We start from the raw sequence: 16,311 nt of genomic DNA on the forward strand, positions 1-16,311 counted from the left end.
AGAGAGAGAGAGAGGGCATGAGCCAGGGGCAAGGGGAAGAGGGAGAAGCAGACTCCCTGCTCAGCAGGGAGCCCAATGCCAGGCTCTATCCCAGGACCTGGGATCATGACCTGAGCCAAAGGCAGATGCTTAACCGACTGAGCCACCCAGGCACCCCTGGGATTCTGTATTTCTTAAAAAGCTTCCGAGATTATTCTGATTCTCGTTCAGGATTGGAACCACTGCTTTGGACCTCATTTTGAAAACCAGTAGACTATTGGATCCTAGGTCTTCCTTCCCTTCCCTTCCCTATGGTGCATCACTGATTTTTAAAATCTTTGACCGTTGGCATGGTTTTTGGGTGTTGTCTGTATGTATTGATGGCTATCAGATAGTTACAAAGTAGGTCCAATACATATTTTGATTGATACACTAGAAAATGTGACATACTTTTCTCACCATAATAGTAGTCATTATCATTGACCTTGCCCATGAAATTTTTGTTGGTTGAAAAAAAAAAGTAGGATTCCATATAACCTGAGCAATTTATTTATTTTTCTTATTTTTTAAATAACTTGAGCAATTTAAATAAAATAAACAATAAGGCTTATGTTATTATTTTCTTACACAATGTTTTAAGCAACAATGAGTGATTGAATCTCTTAAATGGGGCAAGAAAAACTATTACAAACCTTCTGTATGCAGTTGTGGCAGGATTTTGTTATATTCTCCCCCCATCCCACCAGACGGCAGGAAGTCTAGCCCATCTGTGTAGTTGAAGATCTTAAACCGAAGGTCACTGATGCATGGGCAGCAAAAAAATGCTACAAACAAGGGGGTGTAAATAAAATTACACCATGAAAGTAGGAGCACCTGAATGGAATAGTCAGGAAAAGTATTCAACAGAAGAAATTGTATACATAGAAATGGGAAAAAGTTAGTGGAGAAGAGGCAGAGAAGAGAAATGAAAAGCACCTAAGTGCTTTGTTTGCCTTCACGATGATCAAAATGTGACTTCAGGCATTTTGATGAGGAGCTGGGAGGAAAGAAAAACCAGAAATTAGAGGCACATAATAAAGGAACATGGTTAACATACAGGACTTGGACACTTTACTGCAGTGCCACGGGAGCTTAGAAATCAAAGAAATAGTAATTATTGCCCAGCTGGGAGAGCATTTCCTTCTTGCTGAATTCCTGGATATTGAGCCCAAAGAACTCATGACTTTTCTGAGACGTCTTAGTTTTATCAGTGTTCTCCATTATCTGATTAAGTGGTACATCTGCTTCCATTTAAACATGTTTATTGAAAGCCTGCTAGGTGTGAGTTGGACAGGATAGGGGCCTGGGATTTAAAGTAAGGACCTATTGTTCTGTGTCTGAGGCAAACTTAGGAGAAGAAAAGCTGAAGCAGAACATAGATGAAGAAGCTAAAAAAAAAAGATGGGGCATTTAAAAGTTGCCTTTGTAATGAAAAAAAAAAAGGCCTCGGGTCACTTTAGCTATTTGAATATATCTATAAAGCTTTAAAATGGACATTTTTCTTTGGTAGTAAGTTCCCTGATGAACAACTAACTATGATATTTAGTTTCTTTTGTTCCTGGGTGATAGATACACCAGATTCCGTATAACTTACAGTCTGGCAATAGGACCTTTTGAATTCTCAAGGGATTTCTTCCTTTGAGGCTTGCTGTGCTTAGAGATCAAATGCTGTGACTCATGGCATCTCGGAATTTCTCTTCTTGGACCAGGAGGAGAGCAAACACCATGTGGATAGAGGGGGCCAGCGTAATAAAGAGCACTTTCCTCCCTTGTGCTCCTTCCCTCCCCCTTCTACACCTGCACCTGCCCCCTTCATGGTAGAAACGGTGACCCTGGAGCTGTGTTACTCTGCCAGCAGTGAGCCCCAACAGCAAGGACAGGGTTATTAAACGAATAAATTCATAGCTGGCCACGAGGACCTCCGACGATCTGATTGTGGTTTTGCTGTCATCAGGAAGCCCCCTATTTTTCCTCTCTCTCATAAAACTAAATTCAAATCTTTGGACATCTTGCTAATGTTAAAGTAAGAGCTTCCTTGACCGCACAGTTTAAATGTGGTCTCATAGGATTTCAGGACTTTGAAAAACTTCCCCCCGCCTGGTCTTTTCTTATGGTCGTGAATAGAAGAAACTGGAATGCATCTTTTGTGACTTACTGCTTCACCGAAGCCTGTCTTCTAATTAGAAGAGCTCCGCAATAAGCTAGAATTGTTCCAACTCCAAACTTCTTCAGAGTGAAATGATTTGACGAGTGATGTCATCGTACAAACTTTCACATTGTTGGCACTTGCGCTTGACTACTGATCATTTTTTGAATTTAAAGGGAGACCTCTTTAAAGGAGGAGAGGATAATTCAGCAATTTATTTAAGGTTTGATTCCTCTGGAGCTTTAATATCATATCAGTTTCTTGGGAAGGCTAGCTGCTGGGAGGTTAAGCTGTGATGACCACAGGTCCTTGGTCAGGGGTAAATGAGTGCTATGGGCATTTTCTGTTTTGTTTGACTTGATTGGGTTCCATCTCCCATGGCAATCTGTGAAGCCAATTAATGGAAAAAATAAATTATATTAATCTCTTCAGCTGTGCAAGAAAGAGAGTCAAATATAATGGGAGAAATTCTTCTAAGTGTGAAAAATTACCCACTTTGTCTATTTCATATTTCTCAAACTCGAGAATTAATGACTTCTTCGAAAAAAAGTCTGTATCTCTGTGGACACAGTTATGAATGCAAGCGGGCATTGCTGGAGAGGAGGAAAGGAGGAGGGCTTCTGCGTAGGAGAAGAAAAAGACATATTTAAGCATTGAAATGTACATTTTTCATACTTTCACATGATTGGTTTTTCAGAAAGAAAATTATCATGGAAAATAGCTTTTCTAAAAGCAGCTCCATTTAGCTGATGCTAAGATAGGTATGATGGAGTGGTGATTTTGATTTTAAGTCACTCATAAGCTGATTTTGCTGGGTGTTAGCAATTCTCCTTTTGGCTGTTAAAGCCGCATCTCAGATTTAGGTTTCTAAGCAACTGCTAGAATATGAGGATATTGTAAATAAAACCTCTCTGCTGGTCTTCTACTGACAACCCATGTCATTGGCCATCTGGACTTCTAATTGTTTCATACTTTTGTATCTTGCTCATCTTACTTGTTCTTCTGTTGGGAACACTTTCCTCACCTTTACCTGGGGAACCTTGTTCATTCTTTAAGAATTAGCCCAGTCACCATCTCCAGGAGTCATTCGCGAGGCTTCAGCCTGAGTTCAGTGCCTTTCTCTTAGGATCTGATACAGAGTTCTCTGGTCCTCGTTACAGAATTTGGCTAGAATCGTGATGACCTATTCCTATGTCCATCTGCACTATTAGAATTAAATGACTCTAGGCAGGGCCTTGTTTTGCCCTAGAAGGACTTTATATTCTAACATTCAAAAATGGCTTTGTTTGTTTGTTTGTTTGTTTTTGGAGTCAACCGAGATGATGATTATAATGGAATTATGAAGGTCTGAAATCAGATTTGTAGGTGGCAGTCTGTTTAAGAAGCTCAGAGGTAGTTGAGGGAGACGGTGGGACTGCTTCCAGGCTAGTGGTTGGCTGTTTTTGCATGAAGGAAGATCACAGTAGTCATCAGTAGAGAAATTCCTTTCAAGAAATTGCTTCCATATGTCAGAAACAGATACAGCAAGAACTACTACCATTATGTATTTACAATAATGCCTGTAACATTTGATGGCATATAAAGTGTTTTTCACATATTTGTTGTCTCATTTGATCCTAATCACAATGTCAGAAAACAAGCATTCCTTTTTATTCCATTTTGCAGGTGAGATAAGTGATGCTGGAACAGATTTCATTCATTCAGCACCATTTTGAGTATATACCCTGAGCTGGGCTCTGGAACATAGGAAGGTGAATAAAGACAGGTATTGTCCCAGGCTACCCAGAGCTTATGCTATAATGCGAAAGGCAGACATTAAAATATCAATTACATGATTAGTTGTTTAATTACAATCTTGTTTAGTGCTATGAAGAATAAAGAGTTGTGTGCACAAGGGAGAGAACGTGGGCCCAGTGGACCAGCCTTGCTGTGACATGTTAGCATAGATGCCTTGAGCAAGTGATGGCTATATTGAGCTAACGGGATGAGGAGTTGTATGCTGAAGAGGAAAGTGGGAAGGAGCTTTGTGCCTTTGAATAGCTGAAAGAAGTGTGAGAAGCCCTGGGACAGTGGTGAGAGACAGAGCAAGGGCCTGGGGAAAGTCTATTTCTTCTGACAGTCATTAGGGATAGGTTGATGCAAACAAAATCCAGGGATTTTGCTAGTAAGAAGCTGTTGGGTTTGTCCTTTACTACAGTTTCAAGCAATGGCTTTGAGGGAAAATAAAATAAAAAGGAAAAGTGAGTTGGTCATAAAAGGCAACCTCAGAGTCTGAGATAATGCAAAGCATCAAACATTTTCAGATTTCAGATGCCTTGACTCATTTAAAAATTTTTATTTACGTCCCTCTTCAGTGGTTGTTAAAGCTGACCCTGAGCTGGGCCGTCTGAATTTTCTTCCCCACTGAGTTTCTTTGTGGGGTGTTCACTCCAAGTTCTCGCAGGTCTGGTTGAAGCAGGAGGAAAACTGTGAACATTCCCAGCCTCATTTTAACTAAATTAACTAGACTTACAACCTCAGTGTCAGCGAACAATGAAAGCTTACCACCGAACATATGAAACAAAAATGAAATTAGCCAGCAGTAGGAAACTACAAACAGCTGAGGCATTCAATTGTTAGCCATTTGAAGGATTAACTTCTAAATCATGTAGAGCTCCCTTGGTAGTTTAGCTAGTTGGGCACTCAGGGGTATATAAAAACACACTTTAAAGTAGAAATGTATTTCTTCACCTATAAAATAGAGATTTACTGGCAGGTTGTGATATTATTAATACTGGATTTCCTTGCCTTGGCCCGTGAACTTAATCATATTTTCTTTTGCTTTCCTCACTGGCAGCCTTGCCTTGGGTTTCAAAACAGATACCAGAGAATCGACTATGTCCTGAGTCAAGTAGGACGTCACTTACTTGGGTGGCTGCTGCAGAACCATCTAAAACCCCTATTTCGTTTTCTGGATTTCTACTCCTGCCCTGTGCTATTGTTTCATGCACTCCAGATTTACACAGCTCATTGAATATTCAACCAGGCTTCAAGATTTTATTTGATGGTTATTTCAATAATAATTATGGAGGCTGCCAAGCTCTCCTTACCCTGTTAAAAAACAAACAAAAATTAAACCCACCATCATAACCCAATAAAATCACAACAGTAAGATGTTTTCATGATATCTTAAAACTCACTCTGGTGTTTCTTGAAGGATTGGTAGACCTATTCAGAATGTACAGCCAAAGAAACTCAATAAATGGTCATTGCTATCAATTATTCTTACACATTTCAACAGCTTTTGTTAAGAAAGCATGAGCGTTTCTTAAAAGACAGTTGTCAACTTAGAGCTTAATATTTCATTAAAATAAGAGCACCAGTTCACCTATGTGTTTATTCATTTGAGGGGTAATTGAATAATAATATGGATTGATGAATTTTATGTGTTTTTCTTTTTTAAACCAAGGTTAGAAGGCAGCTGTAGAGACTTTTGTGAGCCTGTTATTTGAGTCTCTTCTCTATGTATCTGTGTTTTCCCCATCCCCAAATCAGCTTCAGGAAAGATCCACAAACTGGCATGTCTTTTTTCTTTTTCTTTTTATTTAAAGGGGCTGAAGTGAAAGGCAAAAAAAAAAAACAAACAAACAACAACAACAACAACAACAAAAAACAGTGGAATCACCAAGAAAACCCTAAACAAATAAAGTGCAAACACGGAGTGACAAGCACACTCAGACCCTGGATTGGTTATGGATGAGACGACAAGTATATGATGAAATTAATGACCCTCTGTCAACTTTTTAGATCTCACTTTTAAAGAGAATGGACCAAAAATCAATAGCCCCCAAACCACCAGTACTCCAGTGAACCAGTCTTTCATTTATCTTGCTGTTGGCACTCAGATAGAAATGCAGCCAAGCACAGCACAGAGCCTTCACTGGGAGTCATCGTCACAGGCAATGTTTGAGCACCCCAGTTAAGGGTCAAAGGTGTGCACCAAGGCTTCTTGGAGAAGGACCTGCTTCTAAAAACCAATACCAGTATTTGCTTTATTCAGCTGGAAGCCCATTTGGTATATGCATGTCAAATGTTTGGGCTTTTGAAGGTTATCTGTTAGACTGATGGATTCCCAGCCTACCAATGGCAATAGACGGCTAGGGATTCTATTTTACTCCTGTTTCATAACTTGATTCTTCACATGTTATTACTCAAATGTTCAGGTGGCAGCAAAATACAACTTTAGTATCTAAGTAAATTGAACACAAGTTTTAAAGATGCAAGTTTGTACAGGCATGTGCTTTTATACTATGACTGCGTCCCAGGCCCTAACTAATGTAGTTTTTGAAGATCTTTTCCGAGAAGAGGATCACATAAAGTGTAGCGACAGTATTCAGAATATTGCAAGCTCAAACCCAAAGGATCAAGATAGATTCTATAATTAAGTAAAAGAAGAAAATATTTACAATGCTAGATGAGTTGTAATTGAGCTTGTAATTTTTATGGGTATTCTTAAAAGTAATCATTTATCTCCAAGACTGAATTTTCTAGAAATAAAATCGGTTAGTATATCATGAGGCTTTTCCTACAGTGAGAAAGCCATATTAAAATGTGAAAGATAAATTAATCCAAACCAAGTGTTCAATAGCACTGTTAACAGCTGAGGCCAAAGTGAAATGAAATGATGTCATTATGTTAAAATGGATGTCAACACACAGAGAAAAAATCAGTGTAAAACGAGAGAGATCACATTTTGATGATAATCTAAGACAAGCAAAGTGCTGGCCATTTATCTGGCATTGTCCAAATGGAATCTAATCAATGATTGTCTTTAAGCTTTTTATTTTATTTCTATAACAAACACTTACAGAGAGCTTACTATGTGCAGTCACTGTTCTGAGCACTTTACACATAACGATTCATTTAATCGTCATGGCAATACTAGGAAGTATGTATTATTATTATCCTAGTTTTACAGATGTGGAAACTAAGGCATGGGGAGGTTAAGTAACTCATCCAAGGGCACACAGCTAACTAGTGGCAGAGCTGGGATTAAAGTCCAGGCAGTCTGGCCCCAGAATCCCAGTTCTTAATTTTTAAACAAGGCTGCCTCAAAAGAATGAAAGAACTTAAGACATCAGAGGGAACTTAAATATAGTACAAATGGAGAGATAGGAAGAACTGAAACCAGGAAATTTGTTAGTAATGTGTTTATTTTTCCTTCTGACTCTAATATGATTAATTACTTTGTTGTAAGATTTTTAAGGGAAAAGGCTCTTCCATATGAAGAGGTGAATTAAGAAAACATTTTCAAAATTTTTAATATCAAATACATTTGACATTGATCTCTGGGGCCTGACATAGTGAGAGTAAGGTGGAAGAAATCTGTGAGCACTCCTTAAAAATTTTGTTATTTATTGTTTGATTTTTTACTGCAAGAAAGAAATCTTGAATATTCTCTTCTCAACATAGACAAAGGTTTGATGATTGTAACTGTGAACGGTGGTAGAGTTGCTCTTTCTCTCACTTAGTTGCAATGGGATAGCTGGGTCAGAGGGAAGCCGTTGTATGTAATAAATTGATACAGAAGTAAAGATACCATTTAAGGTGATACATGTGGCCATCGGGCCCAGTAGATTAAATGAATAATACAGTAATCCCTCAGTTTCCTGGAGAATTTTCTCCACATTTCCTCACCTAATACTCTTCTAACTTGCTGCTTCTAATTCAGTGAGAATTAGAAAAAGCAGAGAGAATATAGGGAAATGAAAGTAATCAATGAACGAGGGCCCAGTGTGCTTTTGGATAATCAGAGTATGTGAAACTTGCACCAGTGGGACATTCTCAGGGACAGCTAGCACACATGCATTTTGGATAGTGGCTTGAGATTTTCTTTTGTTTCCAGTTCAACAAAGAATATTGCTCTTATGAAGACTGTTATAAATGTAATATATTTTTATAGACTAAAATTTGACAGAAAACTGTTTGATATGTCTTCAAAACAAATTTTTCCCAGTGTCTCAATTATTTGTTTTGGAAATGTTAGTAAAACCCCTAAATGTAAACTGATAACATGGACATATGTGAGAATACTTGCAAAAGTATGATCTTGTTTAATCGCTGGAGTGACGTCATTATCTCGGATGTGCAGGCTCTGACACTCATTGTGCCACTGCACTTCAGGCTGGCCTGTGGGCAGGTAGGTCTTTTTGCCTTTGTCACTTTATGGGTGTCTCTCAACAAGCTTCATGGAAATTTCCCAGATTGAGAAGGGCCCTTCTTTGGTCAAGAGTGTATAGAAACTATAACCACTTTCAGAAAAACAAGTGTAAAGAAAACATTTTCTTATTACAAATTTTCAATTCTCCTAATAAAATGGCCCTCAAAAATATAATTGGCCTATATACTTAGTGTCTGACACCATGACAGTGAAGACACAAATTGCCATTTGAGAGGAAAAGGAGGCCGGCCTGTTGCACTCCCCTGACTACCTTCAGCTGCAGTGACAATTGAAGAAGTTAGAAAATTTATGTAACTTGATACAGGGACATATTTAAAGTTTCACTATCAAAGCAGAATGCCTTAAAGAAATTTTCTGATATGGCTAAATCATCTAAAAAAAGTTAACATATATTTGGGGATGACCTTCAAGTTTAAAAAAGAATTATTGTCTCATTTTTATTTTGTTTATACTTATATGCTGATGGAGTCTCATCTGTCTGGAGACAGTCTCTAAACTCCTTGTTCATTTTATCCTTTAAGTAGGGATGATGACACTCACCTGCTTAAATATCTCAACAGTTTTAGTTAAACCAGATGCCAGGCTCTGTTTTGTACACTTCTTCACTTGAAATGACTAACTTAGCCATTACAAATTCATCTTCAAAACAAACCATCTGAACAACAACCAGAATATGCCTAGGGAACAGATGCAGTTTTTATGTTTTCACATGAGCATCAAGCTAATATCTGTGTAAGATGAATGATGCTGCACAGGGATCTGTGCTTAATCCTCCCATCTCCCAGTGGGGTGGCTTCTTATTTAGTACCCCATGCTTGGGACTGGGAGTCCATTTCATTATACTTAAATTGCATTGTAAAATTACATGTGTGTGTGATTTTGTATGCTCATAGACATATAGCTGTGTGCCCACACTGTCCATGAAATACTTGAATTGAGCATTTGTCCAAGCACTCTATTGGCTTAAAGGATAAAATGAGCTTTTATGCCTACCAGCAGGGAAACTTGCTGTCCTATTGAACCAGACTTTGAAAATTAGTTCCTTATATCTCAACTTCTGATTTGTTCAGTAAAAATTCAGTGTGTATGTTCACATATGAGCATGTTGTTCAGTTTGCTTTTTACCCCCTAAGAGTTCATAAAAGATAGTTTAGGCACTGGAAAATTTTGTTTTTAAGACATTTTCAAAATAATATTTCTCTTAGATCCTAGAATGTAAAACTGTATTTGCATTTGGCATAGGCACTTACAAATAAACAGTACCTTTACAGCATTCTTTATGGAAGCAAGATTATTTGTTGAATTTGAAAGAAAAAAAAAAAGATCTCAAACCACTCTCCAGCACTCTTCCCAGTTGTTTGTAAGGATGTCTTTCTAGTGTGATATGGATAAGTAAAAACACAGCAGAAAAAAATTTTATTTTTTTCTTCCTTAAATTGATTGACTTAAGTACCATCATATCAGTTCAAGAGACACGTGTGGAGCACTTACTATGGGTCAGGCACTGTAGTAGATGCTTAATATACAATGATGTAAAATCAAAACCTCCAGCTCTCTGCCCTGGGGGGATTTCTAGTCTAGAACACTGTTGCCTTCTTTTCCCTCTCCCACCTGCTGGCAGAGATGGGAAGAGACCTAAGTGAAAACATCTAGCTGTCTGACATGAAGCCTGTCATTCAGCATGTATGCAATTTTCTCATCAACAGCTTTGTATTTTGGTATAAGAATAAAATTATATCAGTATAATGCTTGAAGTTTGGCATGTCGAGCTGCTACCTGTTGATTGAAAGTCTGTCCAAATGACGAGGCTCCCACTGGTGTCCATGACCCACCTCCCTTGGCTGGAGGATTTCATTGTTGGTGGAACGAGTCTCTCCCTGGGTCTCTGGATTTGTAGCAAATCTACTCCAAGTCGTGCTCTTTGCGCATTGGAAAGCCATCAGGGCTTGGTGATTAAGAGCCAGATTACATGCTCTGATAGTGAATTTGGAGAAGGAAAACAAAGCTTTATACAAACGGTAAAGACGGTAGCTCTGCTACAAAACTGCCAATTCACCACGTATGTGACCCTATATGAGGTAAAGGCCTGGCATAAAACCAGCTCACAAGGGTTCCTACTGCCCCCATTCATCTGGAAGGTCTTCAGAATTAGCTGAAGCTTTTGATTTCCCATAGGGTACCTTAAATCTTGCCTTCCTTTAGGAGTTAAAGAACTCCCTTATCAGCCATAAGTTCCTAGCTATGGTCACATTTGTACCCACAGACGGCTGTGATTAATTTATACACTATCACTTCCCAAATCCCATCTTTTAAAATAGAGAGCAATGTTTTGTTGTTGTTCAGCTGTTCCTTTTAGACCTGTGTGAGCTTATCCAGTATTTCTGGAAAAAGCACTGCAGTGGGAACCCAGTAGCCTGAGTCTTTCATTGCTATTGACTGGCTAAATGACCTTGGCCAAATTTCTGAAAACCTAAAACTTACTTTTCTCATTTGTAAAATAAGGCAGAGCCACAAATTTCTTTGCAGTCCTAAAATTCTAGGATCTCCAAAACTTAGCCATGGGCGTCTGCTTCCCCTGGGCAATAATATTAAACTTCGTTGTTTGTCAACATCCTTTTCATGTCAAAATGTCTTTCTAAAAACATCCAACACCCATCCGCACCATCGTTTCTGTCCTAGGTGATAAGTCAGATGAGACCACAACTCAAACCATTTTGAAACCACTCATTTTACAGTCTTTCCATTACTTTCCATGGTAGATGAAATAAAATAAAGGAGCAGGGGTGGGGGCGAGTAGAAGTTTCAAACACAGCAAAACTGAACAGTTCTGTTGTATCCAGTATCAATATGCCGTGTCCTTGGGAGAAGGTCCTTTCGGTGCAACTGCTCGTCTGTTTTAGAAAGAGTATTAGTTTTCTCCAGGAAACATCCAGCTTCTAAGGCTGCAGGTTCACTGGCTGAGAGGGAACAGGAAGACAAGGAGGGCACCCAATAGAAGATAAGAATTGTTTCCCAAAAAGGCCTTGACCAACTGATACCTGAACCTGGAACATGAGCTCCCATATATCTCATTTTCCCATAGGTTATCTGATTCCCCTCCATGGATGTTTTTGACCCTCTTCTTATTTAATCTCCGTGTTGTGCTAGGCTCTGCTATCATGCTAATCTCTTCCATTTCCTCTTTTAGCTATCGACAAAACCTGGACCCATGGAATCTCTCATGGGCTGGTCTTGGCGTGAGATTGGGGGGCGGTGTGCATTGGTATTTATTCAGTGTTTTGCAATGCAGTTGAATCCACTGTCAGTGAAATTTGCTCTAATTCTTTGGGAGGGCAGAAGCCAAGTCTTACCACGTAAAATAATACATGTGTTTCAGATAACACATCCTTGCACTTTTTTTCTAGAATAATTGGAATGTTCATACAAATAGATATAGTCTCCTTGTAATTTATTTAATTGCCTCTGTTATGAATGACTTATAAACATGTCCATGCCAGTTAATGTTTCTGATTCTCAGTTTGTAAAATGAGGGTGTTGAACTCTATGATCTCTAAGGTCTTTCCAACTCCCAAATTCTATGACCTGATACTTCTATTGTTTAGACAAAAAATAGGTCTGTTCTGAAATGTTCTGTTTTAGGCAGCAATCCAAATGGACTTTTTAAGAATTCACATAAGAAAAAAAATATTCTCACATGGAGTTCTATAGGATGAAGAGAGGGCCCATTCAGTACTTGTTTGCTCTCTGTGGGAAAGCTATTCTTTTTTTTTTCCTCTTTGAACAATATAAGGAAACAACTTATCTTTCACGATTTTTGGATTCAGTTCATGGAGGGTGTCAGTATTGTCTAGTGTTCCCAACGGGGACGTGGGAGTCAGAGATCCCAGGACTCGTTCCCAGCTTTTCTCCTCCTTGTGTGACCTTCGGAGGCCATGAAACAACTCTTAAGACTCAGTTTATCTGCCTGAGAAATTGGGATCCTTTTTTTTTTTTTTCTTTTTTAAACGCAGGAGAAACCTAAAGGTTTCCTTTTTGGAAAAGGATTAGAGTAGCCTAAAGGGTTAAAGTGATCAGCTTTGGTCTTCGGGAGCATGGAGGGGTCCCAGTCTCAGCTGCTTCTCTGCTGCCTGGCACCAGAAGCTTTTGCACAAACAGTTTAAGAGAGAGCATCACAGGCCCAAGTCAGAAACTGTAAGAATTCAACCTCAATGAGTGGCCTGCATTGGAGGAGGTGGCCCGTAAGTACACTTGAGAACAGGTTTGCTATATGAAGTATTAACAAATAAAATTGCAAGATAAGAGAATGCAGGGCGTAAGGGGCAGGGGGCAGGGGCAAGCATAAAGAGTTTGTTAGAAGCTTTCAGTTTCTGCATTTCCTGTGAGCATCTTAATGAACATGAATCTTAGCTATTGAATAAGCTAAGCAAATTCTACATTACCACAGATAAGTTTCAGTGACAACCAAAAACTAAAAACAACCTTCCTACTATGTTACCTAGCCAATTTCTCAGATAAAAGCATTTAGTAAAGTGTAAACCAGGATGACAGACTTAATAGAATTTTACTGATCGTTCCAAATTAACATGAGCTAGTGAAATCTTACTCCTGTCAGAAACTTGACACGACCTCGCTATTCCTAAAATCTCATGTCAAGTGGAAAAAATAATATCGCCTGAAGTTTCACAGCGACACTGCTTGATTCAGAAATAGCCAGGTTGTCAGTTTCAAATCAATCCTTCAAATTGCTCCACAAAATAGCGGGTCAGAAAAATAATTATGGCTTGAGGAGGAATCGCTCAATTATGTTTTATGATCTAACTACGACGGTGAATCAACTCCTAAGAATGAGAGTGCAGTTTGGTTGGCATTACCTCAGTAAACATGAACTGAACCCTCGGATTTCCCAAGCAGATGTGCAAACGTTTAGTGCTCTAAAGCAGCCTTCCCAGTACAGGTAGAAATAGTCATTTTGGATATTTACTCCTTCGGCTTTTGTGTAAGGGAATCGAGTCATCATTCAGACATGTTTAAATGCTGCACTTGAGCTACCTTTTTGAGAGGCAAGGACGTGCTGGAGTTGCACCACGATTCATCATATTAAACTTCATTTGGTGGAAACATTACGAGGGAATAGGTTCTCGGTCTCCTAGGAAGTGCCTGGCTCTACATTACTTCCCAACCACCCCGCTCACCCACGGCCCCTTTATTTCTTTGTAGCCTGTACCCTTAGTACCGTGTGAGGCTACGTTTGGACCAGAGGCCCCCATCCTGTGAAAAATTCAGATGGCTATAGTAGTAATCAAAAATACCAATAAAGTGTCACGGGTCCTCGCTGGTGATGTGGGATGGCGGGTGAGTGAGATATAAAAATGAATCATGAGGCGAGACATGATTGCTGCTCAGGCAACCATTTCCAAATGTGAGTGCACCCCGGTTGCATAAATGGTTCGGAATATTCTCCGTTAGGCCAAAGGGCTTGCAGATAATGGCGTTAACTCATCAGGCTCCAAGGGCCCTGGGGACCTGGGAGGCAGAAGAGTTGTTGCTCAAGTGGTTGAACTGAAAACATTTGTATCCGGGTCCTGTTGGGTAAGTGGCATCTGCTGACGGCAACTGCTTGGAGTAAAGTTGGTTTTAAAAACTAAGCACCGTGGCCCTCTATGTTTAGTACAGGAAGCTGTCTGAGGTGTAAAGAATGGTTAAGTAAATGAGTGGGGTACCATTAATCTTGGTTTGTTTCCGCACTACATCTTTAGCAGTTGGGGGGGGTGGGTGGCTGGAGCAAAAGACTTGCTCCTAGCTCATAACCTGAGTGTTAAAACTGATGTCCTTCCCATTAGGGCCTGTAAACTCATTAGCACATGGCAATTTATCCTCTTTTATTTCTTCTCAATTATCCTATCATCCATTGTATCTGGGTCTGATTACCCTTTCCCAGAGTCAAACATTATCTTGTAAATCATTTGCTTTAAGTCCAAGCCTGCCATTGCCTTGCCCAGGATTTGCTTAGGCAGGTAATAAATCAATTAGCATTAAACTTGTGGTGTCATCTATTTTCTTTCCTCGTGGTGGAAAAAAGGAACACCTGAAAACCTCGCTTAGGTTACATCCATTTCTGTGCATGCTTTTGAACAATACAGAGACATTTGCTCTGATTCAAGGGGGTGGGAAAGATAAGGGAAAACAAAACAAGGAATCTAAATCCTCTGTGTGTGCCTGCGAGGCTGATGGCATCACAGGTATGGGGCCCTCATATTTCAGAGGTGACACTTTTAGTAATAATTGGGAACATATATTATTCAACCATGGGCATCAGAGATTCTGTTTAAGGGATAGTCTCATTTTTATGTCCAAAACACAATTATGGAGCCAAAAGGGAGGACTGCAGTTTCATTTTTTCTTCTATTATTCTTTTATGTGTATTCTGCTTCTCTGTACACATACAAATTGGTCTGATAGAACAAGATAAGAGGAGCCGAGTAGTTTTTAGGCCATTGTCCTCTCCCCTCCCCTTATATTCCAAAGGGGAGATATCGTCTGCCTTTTGGCACTATACTAATTTACTTATTCATTTTGTCTTCATGCCCTGGATCCAGTTTTCAATCCTCTGGCTGAGATTCTGCACAGAGATCTCAACCAAACAATTGTTAGCTCAGAAGTAAGCGCTATGAGTTTCTAGATTAAAGAAAAAAAATTCCCTTTTCTCAGCAACCAGGAGCTTCTTCCAAATGATGCTCCACATAGGAGCTATAAATTAGAGGAGATCCCTGCCTCCTGGTCGGGGAAGAGGTGCCTGCAAGGGACTGTCAGACACGTGGCAGGGCCCCATCAGGGGAGCTGCTTCCAGCCGTGGAGAACAGCGGTAGAGCCATGAATGGGGCTGAAGCACGGCTCGATTGGAGGGATTGGAGGGCAATTAATAACGTTTGGTTCTGGGTCTGACTGCTTGGATGGCAGACAGCTCGGCTCCCTGGATGTGCTTTCCTCTCCTGCTGGCGATCTGCCCCACATAAAGTCCTCCTGCCTATTTCCTGTGGTTCTTCTGGTTTCAGTCCTTAGCTTTTCACACTGCAAAAGTACATACTCACAGAGAACATGCGTGGACTCTTCTTCCCCTGGTCAAAGGAACAGTACTAATTCAGTACCCTGATTTGTTTATTACTAATAGTGGTTACACTTTCAGTGCCTAATATTATGGTGGGCAAGCGTCCAAAAGAATCATGTAGCCATGTGGGTCCATCTTTACATAGGAGCTGATGGAAACACTTAGGAATGGTGCAAAACCCGTCCTCCAGAGCGGAGAATTTGAATCATGGGGTGGGGCTTATTAAAATGCAGATTCTGACTCAGCAGGTCTGCAAAATTCTGCATTTTTCAAAGATTTTATTTATTTATTTATTTATTTGAGAGAGAGAGAGTGAGTGAGAGGGAGAGAGAATCTGAAGCAGATTCCACACTGAGCACAGAGTGCAATGCCGGGCTCGACCCCACGACTGCGAGATCATGACCTGAGCTGAAACCAAGAGTCGGACGCTTAACCGACTGAGCCACCAAGGTGCCCCAAAATTCTGCATTTCCAACAAGCTCTCAGGTAGTGTGGATGCTGAAAGCCCATGGTACTTTATATTTTCTTGTAGCACGAGTAACTTTTCACCCCCTTATAGCTGCTTACAAATGCATCCTTCTAGAATGTGACCTACTAGGTACCAAGCTCCCTGCAAACAGGCCATGACTGTCTTGGTGAATATATAACGATTAATTGCTTTGGTTGGGCAACCAGGAGGTCTGAGATCTAAATCCGCTTCTGCGGCAAACTAGTTTTGTGACATTGGTCACTTCCACTGAAATCCCCCAGAACTCTATTCTGTTCAGTGAGGAGATTTGGACTAGATTTGGGGTATCGTTTAAAAGTAAGGGTAGGAATGAG

General features: G+C 39.9%; 1 protein-coding gene across 9 annotated transcripts in view; it reads left to right on the top strand.

Moving 5' to 3' along the window:
- Positions 1-16,311, top strand: part of MECOM (MDS1 and EVI1 complex locus) — a 532,091-nt gene that overhangs the window by 174,704 nt on the left and 341,076 nt on the right. The window lies entirely within an intron of this gene.

Source organism: Callorhinus ursinus, unplaced genomic scaffold (assembly GCF_003265705.2).
Source record: "Callorhinus ursinus isolate GAN/ISIS: 27379988/994484 unplaced genomic scaffold, GSC_fseal_2.0 scaffold1, whole genome shotgun sequence".
NCBI lineage: Eukaryota > Metazoa > Chordata > Mammalia > Carnivora > Otariidae > Callorhinus > Callorhinus ursinus.